The following is a 16333-nucleotide window of genomic DNA, read 5'->3' on the forward strand; positions in this document are numbered from 1 at the left end:
ACTAGGGGTTGAGATAAGAACAAATTACTGGAAACCACAATGAAATAAGAAAAGGAACAGTAACAACAAAAATATTAATAAAGAAATTATACAAAAGATAGAGTGATTCACATATAAAAATGCTCACTTTGGACCCCAACAATGAACAATGGTGGATGGCTTCCCCCTTGTTTATGTATGAAAGTCTAAAATACTTCCTAAAAAATCATAACTGCATAGACACACAGAGAATACCTTTACTTAAATGCCCTTTATGTAACTATTAAACACTTTTATGCTTAATTGTCAGCCATTGCTTAGCCTTTTTGAAAGCAATTCCACAGATGGTGGATTATATTTAGCCAACCATAATTAGTATTTTTTGTTGTACACAATGTCTTGCACAATAAAAAATATGGAAAGTGAGGTCTAAAGAGAAAAAAGGGAAAAAACCACATTTAAATACTGCAGGCAGAGGTGTGGAAGGACTTTAGTAATAAGGGAAGGTAGAGATATTTGTTACTGAAGGGTAAAAAGAAACAGGGAGTAGTCCATATGTTGCCACACAAAAGCACAAGAAGAAAGCATCAAGAAAAAGCTAACAGAAACATTTACAAGGAACACATGGATTGTGGGGAAGGGAAAACACAGAAGGAATGCAAAAACTGCTGAAGAAGCTGTAACAGCAGAGAAGTGAATGGAAGCTGCCAAAGGAGAAGATGGTACCACTGATATTTGTTGGTACAGACAGGCAGCAGACCTACCAATATAGGGGCTTTTAGGTAGAAAATCCATCAAACCTTTTACTACATTCAGATGAATGAAGTTCACAAACAGAATTATGTATTATTAATCCTATGTTATAATCCTAAATTATGTATTATTCAGTAGTTATTTATTAGGTTCTGCTACGCTTGTGAAAAAGCAAATAGTCCACAGGTGTCTGGATTTGCCATAAATCTGCTTCTGCATTAATGTTTGACCTCTCCTGCACAGTTCTCAAGAATTGCTTCTGAAAATTCTACTCTAACTGAATCCAGTAGAGAAACTCACATCAATTTTAATGTAGGTTTTGGCCTTTTTTCTAATTAGCATATTAAAAAAAGTCACTTTCCAGTTCATCTTCTGGAATACATCTATTTTTAAAATGTGTTTTTGGAAGACTATTTTAGACACATGAGCAGCCTACTAGCTTTTTATCTTGCTAGGTTATTAGCACAGAATTAGCAACAGAAAAACCATCTATTGCATATTCAGTATGCAGCACAGACTTTTTCTGAGCCCTAAGGGAATATAATCCAGCAAGGAAGGAAAAATATTCCTCTCTTCTTTTTCCACAGGGTTGTTTTCATTTCCTCCTGCCTTCCACTGGAAGACATCAGACCTTCCCAAGAGAGGCCAGCTTCAGAGTTGGAAAGCTAAATGACCTATAACAGTGAGACCTCTGGCACTGTTCTTGCTTTTTATATATATTCTGCATATAAAAGCTATATAAAGAAATGAAAGAGAAATATTTGTTAATTATTCAACTTAATTGCAGGCAGAAGATACACTGTAAGACTGTATTTATTTTATTGTGCATGAAGACTTGTGCAAATGAACCAAAATTAATGCAGGTAGACAGGAAACAAAGGGAACCAGCAGGTCAAAAGTGCAGTAGACTTGCCATGCCTGTCTGTATAGTTTGTCCTCAGCATAGAAGACAGGGAACTGTGCACCACTGGGAAGAAATAAGAGGAAGCAGTCAGCCCTTGAGTATGATTATAAAATAGCCCATCTAAATGTTATAACTTAGCTTTTGAGTGCTTTAAGTAAGTGTTTAGAATAGTTCTCTTTTTCCTCCTTGTTCTTTTGAATTTCTAGGGTACTATGCAACTTTATTTTACTTCTACATCTCTATCTCGTGAAAGGTCATATTAGCAGTATAGGATTAATTGAATAGCACATTAAATCAAATTATCACAAGTTATTTTTACATATTCTGTTATAATTTCAGAAAGTGAATGTTCAAAAACATTACCAAAGGCAATGCCATGGTCAGGGACAAATATGAAAATGATCCATGAGAGCAAAGACTTAAAGCGTGGTGCTCTGGGATTACAATTCCTTTAATATTTTCTTCATAGAAAACAATTCTTGCACAGCTTTTGCCTTCAGAGCTTGATACAGAGAACAGGATTTATCTTCGTATTTTAAACTATTTAAAAACTAACTTTTAGCTAAATTCTCTGGTCTAATTAATAAAGAGCTCCTTACCCCCAAAAGATTGATTTAATCTCAGAGTAGGAGCCATAAATCACTAGTTACAGAAACAAAGTCATCCTACTCTTTTCTCCACTGCCTACATAGATATGACATCTAGATGTGAAGTTCAGAATATCCAACTTCTGGACATCCAAAGTGAGATCAAACAAAACCCCATATTTAAATACATGAATGCAGTTAAATGGCATGAAAATGTCCCTCTGACTTGTCCCTCTCAGTACCTGAGACTATGGTTTATGTCAGCAGACATTAAAGGATGTAACAGGGCATGTGATTCTCTGTGACTATTTACCCTTAGAGCAGGTAATGGGCTAGTTTGGTTTTTAAGGGCTTGATAAAATCTGGAAAAAGAACAATGGATACAATTTTGAAAAGCAGGTAAATTGTCCTGAAATCTGGCCACAGCAAGGGAATCTTATTTCTAGTGTCCAGTAAATGAGCTTACTTGTTATTTCATACAGAAGAAACTATCATCATGGCTGAAAAGTTTCAGAATTTGTCTATGTAGAGCTGCAAGAAAGAGACACAATTTGGAAATGATCATCCGCCCTGTGGCTGGGGTTTTTCAAACTGATAAGAGAAAAGTTATATAGCAAAAGGCTAAAGGTATTCTCTCTCCCTACAGGACAAGATACATTCCAGTTCTAGAAATCTTTGACCTTCTTTAAACAAGGTATGTCTGCTGCTAATGATCAGAAGTTTTTTCCTGTAAAGTGCTTTAAAGTTTATCTGTTTCTCAAGCCTCATTTTTGGGGAGAAAAACAGATGGAGTTTAAGAAGATAGATTAGAGGCATTTCTGACAAGCCAAGGCAGCTGTTCATAGTTACATTACCACAAGCCAGCATTTCCCATTTCATATTCAAAGACATGAATGATTTACCCAACACACTTTGATATTTCTTTGGACTGTCTATTATTACCTGACCAATCTAGATCTGTATGTGAGGGTTTTTTTTAAAGTATTTTATTACTAAATTTAGCTGCAGAGTTAATTGGGATTAATCGGTTTCAGCAGGGAGGAAGTATGCATATGAGAATTCACTCTTGTGTGTATCATGAAGAAAAAATGTTTGGATAAAAGAGTTAATGGGACTGAAAAACAGCATGGGCCCTTAGAGCAACAGAACTAGGAAATTAACAGTGCGCCATAAAAATTTAGAGAATTTTTATTAATATTCACCATACTTTCAGTTTTCATGGTGTTTTTAGTGAACAACTGAGTCATCAAACTATTCATAAACTGCAATTATAAGATATAAAAATCTAACCAAACCAAATATAGTAATTGCTTATTTTTATGAAAATATTTCTGAATTCTCTAGGATATCTTGAGCTGATAACCAGCCAACAAACCTTCTTTTTATAGAGAATTTTGACAAAGACATTTAATATTAAAATTGCTAGTGTTTTTAAGCATCTATCAAATGGATGGAAAGAGACGAATGATGATGAGCAAAATTTTAGTATTCATTTTGCCTTTATTTATGCTAAACCATACCTTGTGGGCCATTAAACCAGTCAGTAAGTCTCTGCAACAAAGGGTTGGCCCATAAAAAGGAAATTACATTGTGTAAGTCTGGGAAGTTGTGTGTGAAAGGAATCCATAAGCAACCATTACCTACAACACATACAAGGAAAGAAAATGTTGGCCAAGTGACAAAGTTAACTACCCAATTTTACTATTCCTGAAATATTACACATAAAGCACACAAAGGAGGTGCATTTTCTGCATTCTCTTAATTACAAGAGTATTAAATCTGTCAGAAAATTCTTCAGCACTGGTTTCTGTCCCAAAACTATGTATGGTTGTATAATTCAAAGTGAAGTGTTTTGCAGAGAGTAATATGTATCTTTATAATATAGTTCATGAGATATATATAGATATGGACATATGATTTTATAAATATATACATATATATATATGTATAGCACATAAACCTCTCCATAACTATTGGAAATGTTCACTAATTACTTTGTCAAAAATATTTTGGACTCCATGTAAGCCATTCCAAAACAGCCCCAAGGTATGACAAAGTGGACATCCCAGAGTCTGCCAGGAGGGCCAGTAGAGTCTGGAATTTGTCTGACATATCTCTATCAAATTTACAATAACCAATCCAAAAGAGTAAAAATTCATGTTTCTGACCACAGAATTATGGTCTGGTAAAAACCAAGATCATTGGCAGACCCCATGAGTTTACAAGGTGGACACAAATTTAGTACAAAGTGCCTGCTTGAAACTAGATGCAAAGGTTTTTCTTCTAGTCAGGAAGGCTCAGAATTTTCTATACTATGTTAAAGACATTCATCCATGAGGATTTTTATGGGAGGAAAGCACAAAAATTTAAATAGATTTAGTGAGCTTTTGGAGGCCATCATACACAGGAGCACACAGCTGGAAGCACAGAGAGAAAGCAGAAAGTCTGGATGTTAAAGGAGGTGGAGTGGCTCGGCTGGTCTAAATCAGTCTAACTGAATTTATAGAAGGATTTCAGTTTGGACCAGATGAGATCCGGGCTCTAATATTACAAATTTTTTTTTAAAAAGGTTGAAGAGGAAACGCCACCTTCAGAAATTAATATAAGGAATCAGCAAACTTTACTCCTATAAGTAAGGTTTTCAATAGCATTTGGTTTTTGGACTTTGATGAGATTACTCACTAATCTTTCAATGAGCAGATAAGGACTACTGAATTTTAGACTAATAATTTCCATGGTGTTTCCTACAGTCAGTCTGCTTCTCTCCAGCTAAATTTATCCAAAACTACATAACTGAATGGACTCAGAAAATAAAATCTGTTCTCTGGCTAATGTAAACAAGAGAGGTAAAACCACAGATCACATATGGGGACAGAAGCATAAGAAAATAATTAAAGATTTAAGAAACACTATAATATGCAAAACTAATTCTTCTAGGGACTATTCCAAGGACAACTCAAGGAAGGAAGATCTATTTTCAATATAAATATTAATTCCTTAGCCTGAAGCAGATAAAAATATTAAGGAAGGAGACAGCCATTTGATTATCCCACATTTTCAGAATTACTGGTCTTGTCTGCCAGTAAAGTAATTGAAATTAATTATAAGTCACGACCAGGATGTACTTTTTAAACAGTAAGTCTTAGGATTCCATTTCTTTACCTTACACAATGGATTCTTCTGTTTTCTTCAAGAAAAGCAATTTAAACCAGTCCCTTAGCTTTTAGCAGTTCATCTTGGTTGTGAAGAGAAATTAATTTACATGAGGAAGACCAAAAAAATCTTTTTTTGAAACGTCATTTAGAAAAATTTCATTTTTTTCCATTTGTGCACCTAGGGCTTTACTGAGTTCCCAGTCACACTGAATGAACGAACATCACAGGTTACTTTAAAAAATCCTACCCATCAAGGGCAGGGAAAGCACCAGTGGGAGAAGCCAGAGGAGAAATGCTGTAACAATGGAACGTGCTGACGGCACCAGAATAAGAAGGTCACCCAGAGCCTTGTACCGACAGCTTTTCAGGACACCCATCACAGAAGACCAAGTACATAGAGGCATTATTTCTGAGCAAGCACTAAAGCATTCTGAATAGAAGTCTTCCTCACATGGTTCTCAGTCCCTGTTCCTAAACCTGTGCCATCTTAGAGAATAATCGAAATGATTTTTCACAGAAGGAAATCCAGATTAGTTCTCTGAATTTTGTGTCTTTATAGCAGTCACTTTTGTGAGACCACAAATGTCTAATTGAAGTAAAACAGCCTCAACAAGAGATTTATATTCCTTTCAGTCATTGCCTGTCCATTCCTCTGCAGCTATGTATATTGATAGAATTATCACAAACTCATTACATTTGCTTGGAAGGTGGCAGAGACTTGAAATTCTGCAAGCAGTAGGAGGAAATGAGTTTGGTTATCTAACATTTGCATAAGTGTTCAAATCACTGAATTACTGAATTAAAGATGGGCAGTGTAATATCATGACAGCCACTACATAAGGAAGGGGTACCTGAGAAAGGCTATCCAATAGTGATGCCCCCTCACCCTCAAGGGATTTTTCCCTACATATAATAAATAGCCAGTTTTCCACTCCAAGTTTACTCCAGATCACACAGTTCCACTGCTTCAGATGTTAAATCTACCATAGTAATGATTTTTCAGGTTTTCTTTTATATTTTCCTACAGAATACGGGGTAGATGTACTTGGTGAAGGGACTTCACATCTCTTAGAAAATATAGGTCCATGTTTTTGCTAAGTAGGAGATGCCGAAACAGTTATAGCTTAAAAGAAAGCGAAGACGGGCCCACTATCATCAGAAAACCCAGTTTTGAGGCTAAATAATTCAGATATCACATCATGTTTATTGAGCTACATTCCTACTGGAAACCAAGCTGGTTACTAATGATTGAGGAAGGTATGGCACTGTGCCACAGACTTATACCAACTAGCTTGGTGATAGTTTCAGCTTTCTAACATGGCATTGAATTATTTCCATCTAGCCATATCCTGGCTGATGTAAACAAATATCAGAGACTGTGTTACTTTTAATATTTTTATCAAATTCATCATGCTTTAAGCAAGTCCCCAAAGCAAAAGTCTGATCCTGTCATTGCAATACCGGACTAAAAAAACTGCATTTAACTGCTACAGCGTAAGAAATCACCTTCACTCAGAAAAAGCAACAGTCCATGTTGTAGTATGTTTATTTAATTTTGCTAAAGTTTGTTAAAGCTTGTTGGTATGTTCTTGTTTCCCCCCACTGATTGTATTGGTCTGGCGCCAATTGTCAGTTATGCAAACCCCTCCTATTTTTCTTGAATGTTCCCTGCCAGTCACCTTAGCCCTGCCCCTAATCCCTATCCATCATTATAAACCCCACCCCTTCTTCCAGACCCTTCTGTGTCAATCATTTGTCCCTTGAGGCCCCACTGGCTAGTGAATCTTGCTCCCTCCCTCTGTGTATCCCTATTGGCCCTGAATTTGTGATCCCCTCCCCTTACTTCTCCCCTTGATATTTTCCACTGGTCCATGGTTTGTACCCGCCCCTGCAGATCGGCCTGTACTTAACTCCTTGCACGGTAATGGTTGGGCCTCTCTTGGACCTGACCCCTTCCAGCGTGGATCCCACGTTTTCCCAGACCTAATAAAACCATTGCTGGGAACTTCAATCCAAGAGAGCCTCCTCTACTTTTTTGCATCCACCTCTGATGCCGTGTACCACGGAGCTTGGGGCGACCCAAGACTCCAGAGGTTCCACTGAGGGAAAAGCCTAATCCCCAGTGATTCTCCACTCTTGGCTCTTGCCTGTGTCAGACTGCAAAAGAACACCGTAGAGCTAGAGCTAGCCGGAGCTCCGGTGCAGTGCTGTGTCAAGCCCACCCTGTCATAAGATCACAGTAAAAATTATACAACTCCTCAGGACATAGTTGTTTCACAGAAGTGCTTAGGATTTTAATTCGCCCCTTAACAGAAAACAAAGGGTTCTATTTTTAAGAGATACAGTTTTACTTACATAGAAATCTGCCTTAAAAACCTATACTGTGCAGATTTATAGCATGGCATGGACCAGTTTTTGAGTTAAAAGAGACCATGCAGATTATTAAGTCTAATCTCCTGAAGGGTTTTTTGGAAAAAAATGTTTTTTTAATAAAGCCATACTTTGAACAATCTAAAGGAATTCAACTTTCGTTTCACACAGTGATATTAAAATCCAAGAATAAAGCTAAGAAAATTCATACTTGGGGTTTATAATTACAGCGTGTGGTTCATAGAAGACCAGAATGATGGCTCTCATGTAAACTTTTTATATTTTTCCTAATTAAAATGGGCCTAACTTCCTCATAACTCTCTGCTGGTGGTCTGGTAATGTGACCACAAACTCATTTTATCCTCTTACCTCATTGCTGTGAGTGCCAAGTAAAACTTGTTTGTAGATCTTCTGGAATACATATTACATTTACTGCTGGACTGCACAGTTTTTTTAGTGATTAAATAGATCTCACAAAGCTCTCTAAACCTGGCTTTGCAGACAGAGGGAAAGTGAGTGGATGGCACGTAGCAGAAAATTAGAACGGCATGCAGGAGCCCAAAGAACACTATGTAAATCAGGAATGGGGGTAAGGCTAATGTTAGAAATGGAGAGAATATTCAGAAGAGCAGCTGGAAGGAAGAGTAATCCTAGAAGGCACAGAGCTAGCTGAAGAGGATGGACAAGCAAAGGAAGCAATTACTCTTTGCTTTGAAGGATGTATATGCAGATAAGTCAAACACAAGCCCCTAGATCTCACTAGGTGTTTAAAAAGTGCAATTTAAAAAGAAATAGAGATTTGTAAGGCAAGAGAAAAGCTGTAGTCTAAAAACAGTTAGCTGTGATACAGTGAAACAAGCCTGTTTCAGCTTACTATAAACAATATAGCATATAAAACACTAAAATATGTAATTGCTAATGTAATAGAAGATAGTTCCCTCCCCATTTGCAGGGGAATTTATTTACTTTTTTTTTTTTTTTTAAGTCACTGAAGTTTTGAAAACATGGGAATTTGCAAAAAAGAAAGATATAAGTAACGTGTTAATTATTATTATTATTATAATAACTATTTAGAATATAAAGTGCAATGTTAAATAAAAATTGGGAGCATCAAATTTAAATACACTTCCAGTAAAAATTTAGTTATTTTGACACAGAAGCAATGATTTAAAATGTAAAATAACTGCATGAAGATGAAACACTACATAACTATGTTTCAATAGCTATTTGTAGACAGAAATGAATTCCTGAAGCTTATTGTAACCAGATCAGATACTATACATAACCTCTTTTAGGAGATCATCACCAAGAAATATTTAGATCCAGTGGTTGAGATTATGATCAGGTTATTTCTGACATCCAAATCCAAGACATTTGGGGGTTGCTTTCCAAGGTTCTCTTTGCAGCTGCAAAGTGTCTATATTAAAAATATTAACATGACTGACACTCTCAGTGATATTGAAAGATATCTCCTTTTTGAAATACAGCTTTTATCTTGTTAATTTTCACCTCACTTTTAGAGCTCTGAAAAGGTAAAGAAAGTTTGCTCAAAGGAGAAGCTAATAAATTCTAAGGTCTGATTGACTCTGCTATCTTACATTTTCTGAGAGGACACTTGTTCAATAGGGTCTCAACAAAATGCTCTCTGACAAATATTGTAGCTTTTACAACCAAGCTTGGTATCTCTGCGCCTTAAAAATTTGGTGCTTCTGTTTTTGCATTGGAAAGTGAGAGGCAGAGATTTAATTAATTGTGTTGGCAGAAAACTTCAATGATAACAAAAAGGTATTTTTAGATTTCTGCTGCTATTGAAGCAAAACACAGCAGCACAATGCATGGTACTTTATGGGTCTTTTTTCCTCAAAGGCTGCCCTGCTGTTTCCTGGAGCTGCAGTTCTGGGTTCTCAGCCACTCCCAGGAACAGATCTAAATTTTGTGCCTTGAATAGGGAGTCTTCCATATCAAAACCTTATCTTGGCTCTCTGTGACCTGATTTCCTTCACTGCTTTGTGCTGTCACCACTCAAGAAACAGCTGCTAGCTTTTGTGCCTAAAACCACTTACATCTAATTTGGCTGCCACAGAATGCCTTCACTCTGTGCTGACACTGTGGGCGCAGTTACTTTGTGGACATAGTAAAAGCACAAATCTTAAACTCTTGAATTTCTAAACAAAACCACCCTCAGAGGAATTTTTAAGATGTTCACAGCCTTAGCAGTTTGGGAAGGATGGACCTCCCATCAGCCTCTCTCAAGTTTGAATCTCTCTCTGGCTTGGACACATGGGGGCCAGCTGGCTGTCCTTGACAGCAAGAGTTAGTCTTGCGTTGACTTTCTATAATATTGTGTTAGATATTTGTCTGAAGGACATCTTGGCATCTGCAAGTAAACATCACATTCAGGAAGGCCTGTGTATACACAGTCTTAGTCATTTATAGAAGAGCAGGATGCTTCTGAAGAAAATGCTAAACTTAGATTGAAAACTCTCATTCACCAAAAAAAAGCCTATTCAAATGAAACTTTTTTTTTTCTTTTCCCCCCCTTATTTTTATATCTTTCCTTTCAACTTTATCAAACTTAAATTACAAATATGATTTTCCCCTTCAGCACAGTAACATTTTTTTTTTTACCCAGAACCAAGGAGAAAGTAAGCAGGAAATAGATATTTATTCAAATTTTATTTTTTTTTCTCAGCCAAGGTGTGTCTTTGATTAAGTGCTTTCAACTTTTCTTTTGAATTTCTATAGTGTACAATGTTATTTTAACTAACTTTGGTATAGCTTTGGTTGAACTTTGGAAACAAAAACTTGCTTGCTAAACAGCTCAATCTAATGCCAAACTATAAAAAATAAGTTGTTAAATATACAAGTAGATATGTGTAGCTAACAAAGCAAAAATGTTACTTTCTTTCAAATGTGTTTTCATTTCCCTATTGCACTGAAAATTTGTATTATTTTACAAAAAATTCTCTATTTGATGTAGAACTGTAGCTGGCTATTATTATATTATGTGGTTATATTATTATAATTGGATATAATAGAGAATGTAAGCATAAATGAGGACAGATCTCATGAGGAGAAACAGATTTTGGAAAAACAGGGAGAGGATGGGACCAGGCTAAGTGGAAAAAACCTCTTTTACAGAGAAAGCACTCATTGGAAACACACTGTTCTGTCAGGAGCTTTCATGTTTCAAGTCATTGGTTTTAAAATCATGCAAACTGGGATTATACGGCATGCCATTGAACACATTAAATTTTAGCTTCTATTGTTAGGCTGCAGCACCACAAAAGGAAGGCCAGTAGTGAGTACGAGAAGATATGTGTGTAGAAAAGCAGAAGAGAAAGAGCTATGCAGTGCACAGCACAGAAAACATCAGCCCTGAATCTGTAGTGGGGGAAGAACTGTGTGCAACCACTATGACCAGGCTGTGCTAATGCCACTGTACAATATTCTCCTCTTGCTGGACAGATCACATCATAATTATCAACACAAAGTCCTTTCTTTGAATACACAAGTATTCAAAGCAGAATAAGTAGAGGTGTTTGCTGGGCCTGTAAACAGAAGACATTAGTCCTGAGAAGTTTCTGAGAAAAGATTTGTTTCATCCCATTGCTGGTATCACAGGAAATTTTTGTATCATAAAGCAAGATTTTATCAAATCTGATTTTAAGTAAAGAAACTGTAGTAAAAGTCTAAAATAATGTTCCTCTGTCATATAGCTTCTTTTTACAGATAGTTTGCTCTATAGTAAGATCTCTCAGCAGCTGATATGGCATTTCTCTTCTGAGTAGTCAAGCCATCTGTATATTAATGCCTTAGGCAGCAGCTTTAATTTCATTAGGCAAAAAATAATTTAGGTTTGCTGTCACTGATAGCTGAGAGTAATTCTAAAGAGAGTAAACAGACAAGCTGTCCTTTAACAAATGTGTTTTTGTAGTGGAAAGAGTAGAATTAAGCTGACAGATGACATGAAAAATACACTGATTTCTTTGGCTAATGCAAAACCTTTGCCACTCTGACTACTCTTAGTTTCAGTGTTCTGAACGTTGTAAATAGTGACACTGCATCTTCCATAACAGCATTCCTTGGAGAAAAATTGTGGGTTTGTTGGAAAGTGGATAGGGAGGATGGTGCCCAAGTTTGCTTACAAGGTGGAAACATAGAGGCATGGGGACAGTGTTGTGCCAGAGCAGTGGGAAGGGAAGGGCAGTAGGTTTTTCTGTACAAACACTCTCTGTTTTTGCCTGGTGTGGTCATCGCCTGTTCAAATCTATTTGCCATTGACATCAGAGAAGGGGAGCCAGGAGTGCTCTGGGCCTGGATTCGTGGTGTGATGGGCCAGCAAAGAACTCCTTTGCCCTTGCATTTCCATATCTTGTACAAATAGTTTAGAAATCACCTCATTTCTGCCAGGTTTTTCTCCCTTCCTCAACCTAATCTGTCACTATGATAGAGCTGTGTTCTCAGAGGTGATGAACATAAATTTCATTTCACTCAAAAAACTATTCACTTTCCCCTTTACACCTCCAAAGTCTAGATAACTTCTGATTTAAAAAACACCTAAATTTATTAAATCTAAAATATAAAAATATAGAGAAAAATAAAGTCTTGAACACAGTTATCTTAATGCTAGGTTGACCTAATGGTATCATTAAATATATTACAAAAAATCATAGGTTTTTTTTGCTTCTGGTGCATGGTCTTGATTCCAGTCCTTGAAGAAATGCTGCGCTGTTTGTAGTTTGTACTTTAGGATGCTAGACTTTAGAAAAGGCCATTTTATAAAGGGAAGCTTGCTTTCTGCTTTCATTCCTGCAATAGGAATTTAACTCTTAAAGCAGAAAGGCTCTCTGTAAGGCAGGCATTGCAACATGGATATATTGGATAATATTCCAAAGAAACAAAAACAAAAAGCATTCCATCTGTCTGGTTTCACCACTTCTATATAAGTCCTAGCCTGCACATGCATAAAACACATATGGCTGACAAAAACCCATGCTCTGTGCCTTTTGCAGTGCTAGAATATAACTTCAGGCCCTTTAGAATCTGACACTACTCAGAAAGGAGGGACTAACATAAAGCTTAATTGCTGGTAAAGCCTATAGTAAATATTTGCAATGTTCTTTAACTCCCTTGCCATATCTCTGTACAATGCACAAAACCTTGGCAACCTCAAATTTCAAACCAGAAAACAAAAGTACTGTTGTTGAGATAAGTTAAAAGTTATGTGTACCTAACATAGTGTCATGAGGGTGAAATTCTCTGGTTTAGAGAGAGGTGACAAATTTTCAACTTATTCCTCTGTTACCAGAATCAGAATTTGTTATCCAAGTGACTCTGAAGGAAGAAGGACCCAGCTGTCCTGACTTGATTGTCTCTTATATTGAGACCTGGCGAAACTGATATCCTCAAGACATCATATGAGATGCTTCAGTCTTTGAAGAAACTATTCGGCACCTTTAGAGTCAAACACAGACACGATTTTTGGCAGCTAGATGGAGAAGCAGCACATGTGTTAGGAACATATGGCCTTGGTGGGCTCATATTTAGCCATTTTTGCTTCCTGGAAATACAAGATTAACTCTGAGTTGGTAGAGCAGTGAGTTCTCTTTCTTTATTTTGACAGACCAGGAGAGATAGCCATGTTCTTTACTGTCTGGAGGTATTTTGAGTTACTCTTAGAAGCCCAAATAACACAGGAGTCTCACTCTAGATCAAGACAAACAGTTAGATGTTGAAAAGGATATATTCACATCACAGTCAAGGCCTGCAGTCCTGTGTCCATAGTCTGAAAATGTTTGTGTGTGTGTCGCCCACTGAACTCAATGAGGCAGCTTACCTAAGCAGTGTTACAGACATGCATATGAGCATGACTCACCCCTCTGATAGAGAAGTAGGTGGAAAAAAATGTCCTGCGTAAATAAGTCAAAAGGCTTTAGAGTCAAAGGCTTTAGACCAGCCCATCCTCCAGGCCCTCCTTCTCTTTGAAAAGCTGTCATCATTAATTACAGCGGAGCACATTCTGTTTGAACGGGCACGGCCCCTGACGTGAAAGGTGGGGACTGGTACCTGGCAGGGCAAAGCAGGGATGTTGCAACGGTGTCAGTCATCAGGAAAGAACTGGGGAGTGGAAAAGAGAAGAGGCAGCATGTGTTTTGGACATGCACATGGCTTTTTCAGTACATCAGTTAAAGTTATGCTCAGTTTGGGATCTCAGCTCTATAATCTCAAATACTTTTTAGGCTGAAACTTCCCTGAATGCATTTCATTTAATAAATGCCACAGTAAATATTAATTTCTTTTTGTATTTTCATGAGCCTTCCTAAATCACTTTCACAAGTAAAGTGATTGAAAGGGCTCACAAAAAGTTTTAAATCAAACCTGCACAAAACTTTTCTTTGTTCATCGAATATTGTATGTCTTACTAAAAAGGAAAAAACGATATAGTGTAAGATTTTTCAGGGGGAGCTATTAAGTGATTGTGAAACAGTCTGTTTAGGAACCCTTGATTTTCTTTTAAGTAAAGACACCGAATTTATACACACTGTACAGGAACAGGCGATTCCTATGGTGTTTTGTAGTGAGCGGATTCTCATTTTGTGGGTGTTTCCGTGGACACAATGCAGAAAACAAATCTGTGGTGATTTATTAAATGTTTTCTGGGTATGTAGATCTCTTGCCACTCCCTTCCTCTCCTTCCTCTGGCCAAACAAAGGTCAGGAGGAAAGCAGGCATGTAGTGGAAGAAGGAACTGTGACAGTATTGGCTGGATCCTCAAACAAAGCCAGAAACACTACAGTTGGCTTCAAAAGCCCAAAATAAAGTCCACTCTCTCTCAGATATGTTTCCTCAGCGCCCTCCATGCTAAGAGCATGAGGAGTGTTGTCCAGCCATGGTTTGCAGGGCAGGAAGGGCACATATTTTACTAAGAAGAAGTTTATTCACTTCCAAGAAAAAAAGCTACTAAAAGTAAAACACCATTTTCCCACTGAGACTGGGAGAATGCGTCATTCCCACACCCAGGTTGCCCAGGTACTTAATCATACACATACACGTTTGTGTCTGTCCCGTGATATCATTAGATAATAGGAGGATAAAAAAACAGACAGCCAGACAAATCCCAGTTTAACAAAGCAGCAAGTGTTTAACACTCAGGTGATTAAGCTGTCAAAGTAGAACAGGAGTTCCTATCACAGCCTCCTGCAAGGCACAAGGAATGGGCTTTGGTGAAAACTATTAATTTCAATCAAAACCTATATAATTCTCAGGATAAAAACAAACAGCAGACAGTGATTCTACAGCTGAGATATGGGAAATTAAAAAAAAAAAAAAAAAAGAAAAGCTAACTTGTAATTAATCTTCCCTTTTGCCATGTGGCAGTTCAGCAGTGAGCACAGCATGTTGCTTTCCCACAAGCAGTCCCTTGCACAGTTGCTGTACTGGAAGGTCACAGAGTGCTGCCAGAGAGGCAGCAATCTGTGCTGAAATGTGCTGAAATGTGCAAGCTTTCAGGGATGGACGTTTTCCATGCAGCCCATAAGTGACTTTGGGGAGCTGAGGTTGATGCGTTCCCATTTTGATGGGATACATGACACCATTCCTTCTCCAGCTGATAAGCTCCACATACCTACACAACTGGAAGCTCTTCTGAGCTGTCATTTTAAAGAAAAATGGGAAGTTCATCAATGGCCCAAAAATGCTTTTTGTGGGCCATTGTTGTTTATGTTGGGCTGTTCACTCCAGGAATTATTTTGGAATGTGCCTGCATTGGGATTTGAGGTTATTCAGAAGAAAAATGCTGGTTTATATTTATGTTTAAAATATACTTCTGAGGAAGAAAGGGCAGAATCCTTTGTTTCATACATTTATTCAAGATGCACTTTACTGTTAAATTTTTAATTCCTTATCCTGCTGTCCTATACATTTTTGGTGAAGTCTTTGACCTAAAACATATGGGCCACTGAGGGATTTTATTTGTCCTTTTCCTACCTCACCTTCTGCTGCCCTTGTACCCCTTGCCAAATAAATAAAAGGCAAGTTATTTTGTCTTGAGTAAAGGTCCTAATCTCAAGGAAATGATGGGGTAATAGGATAAAGTCCCAGCCACCTACAGAATTGGTTTGGATCAAAATATTTTGGAAAACAGTGAAATCAATAATCTAAATAATTTTCTTAGGTAAAATAAGTTATTTTAAATACCATGAAAATGTTTATAACATGTAAAATTACAATGCCATTTACCCAAGAGTTTATACATCCCACTTCTCCAGGAGTAAGGGAACAGCAGCAGTAAGGGAGCTGTTTAATCCATGGACTGCAGTGTTTATTATAGGTCTCTTAGTAAGTAGTAAGGGAGTCAGTGGGCTGTGATTCAATACAAATGTGGGATATTGTGTATTAATAAAATATAAAATGAAATTAATAAAATATTGTGTATTGTGTATGAATAAAAGACTTTTTAGACACTGCACTGCTTCTGACTCCCTGTGAAATAATTTTATCCATAAATAAATTCCAGTTACCAGTGAAAACAGGATTTTGTCTAATACTCATGTATTAGTTTATCCAACTACAGTAAGTAAAAA

Source organism: Poecile atricapillus, chromosome 2, assembly GCF_030490865.1.
Source record: "Poecile atricapillus isolate bPoeAtr1 chromosome 2, bPoeAtr1.hap1, whole genome shotgun sequence".
NCBI lineage: Eukaryota > Metazoa > Chordata > Aves > Passeriformes > Paridae > Poecile > Poecile atricapillus.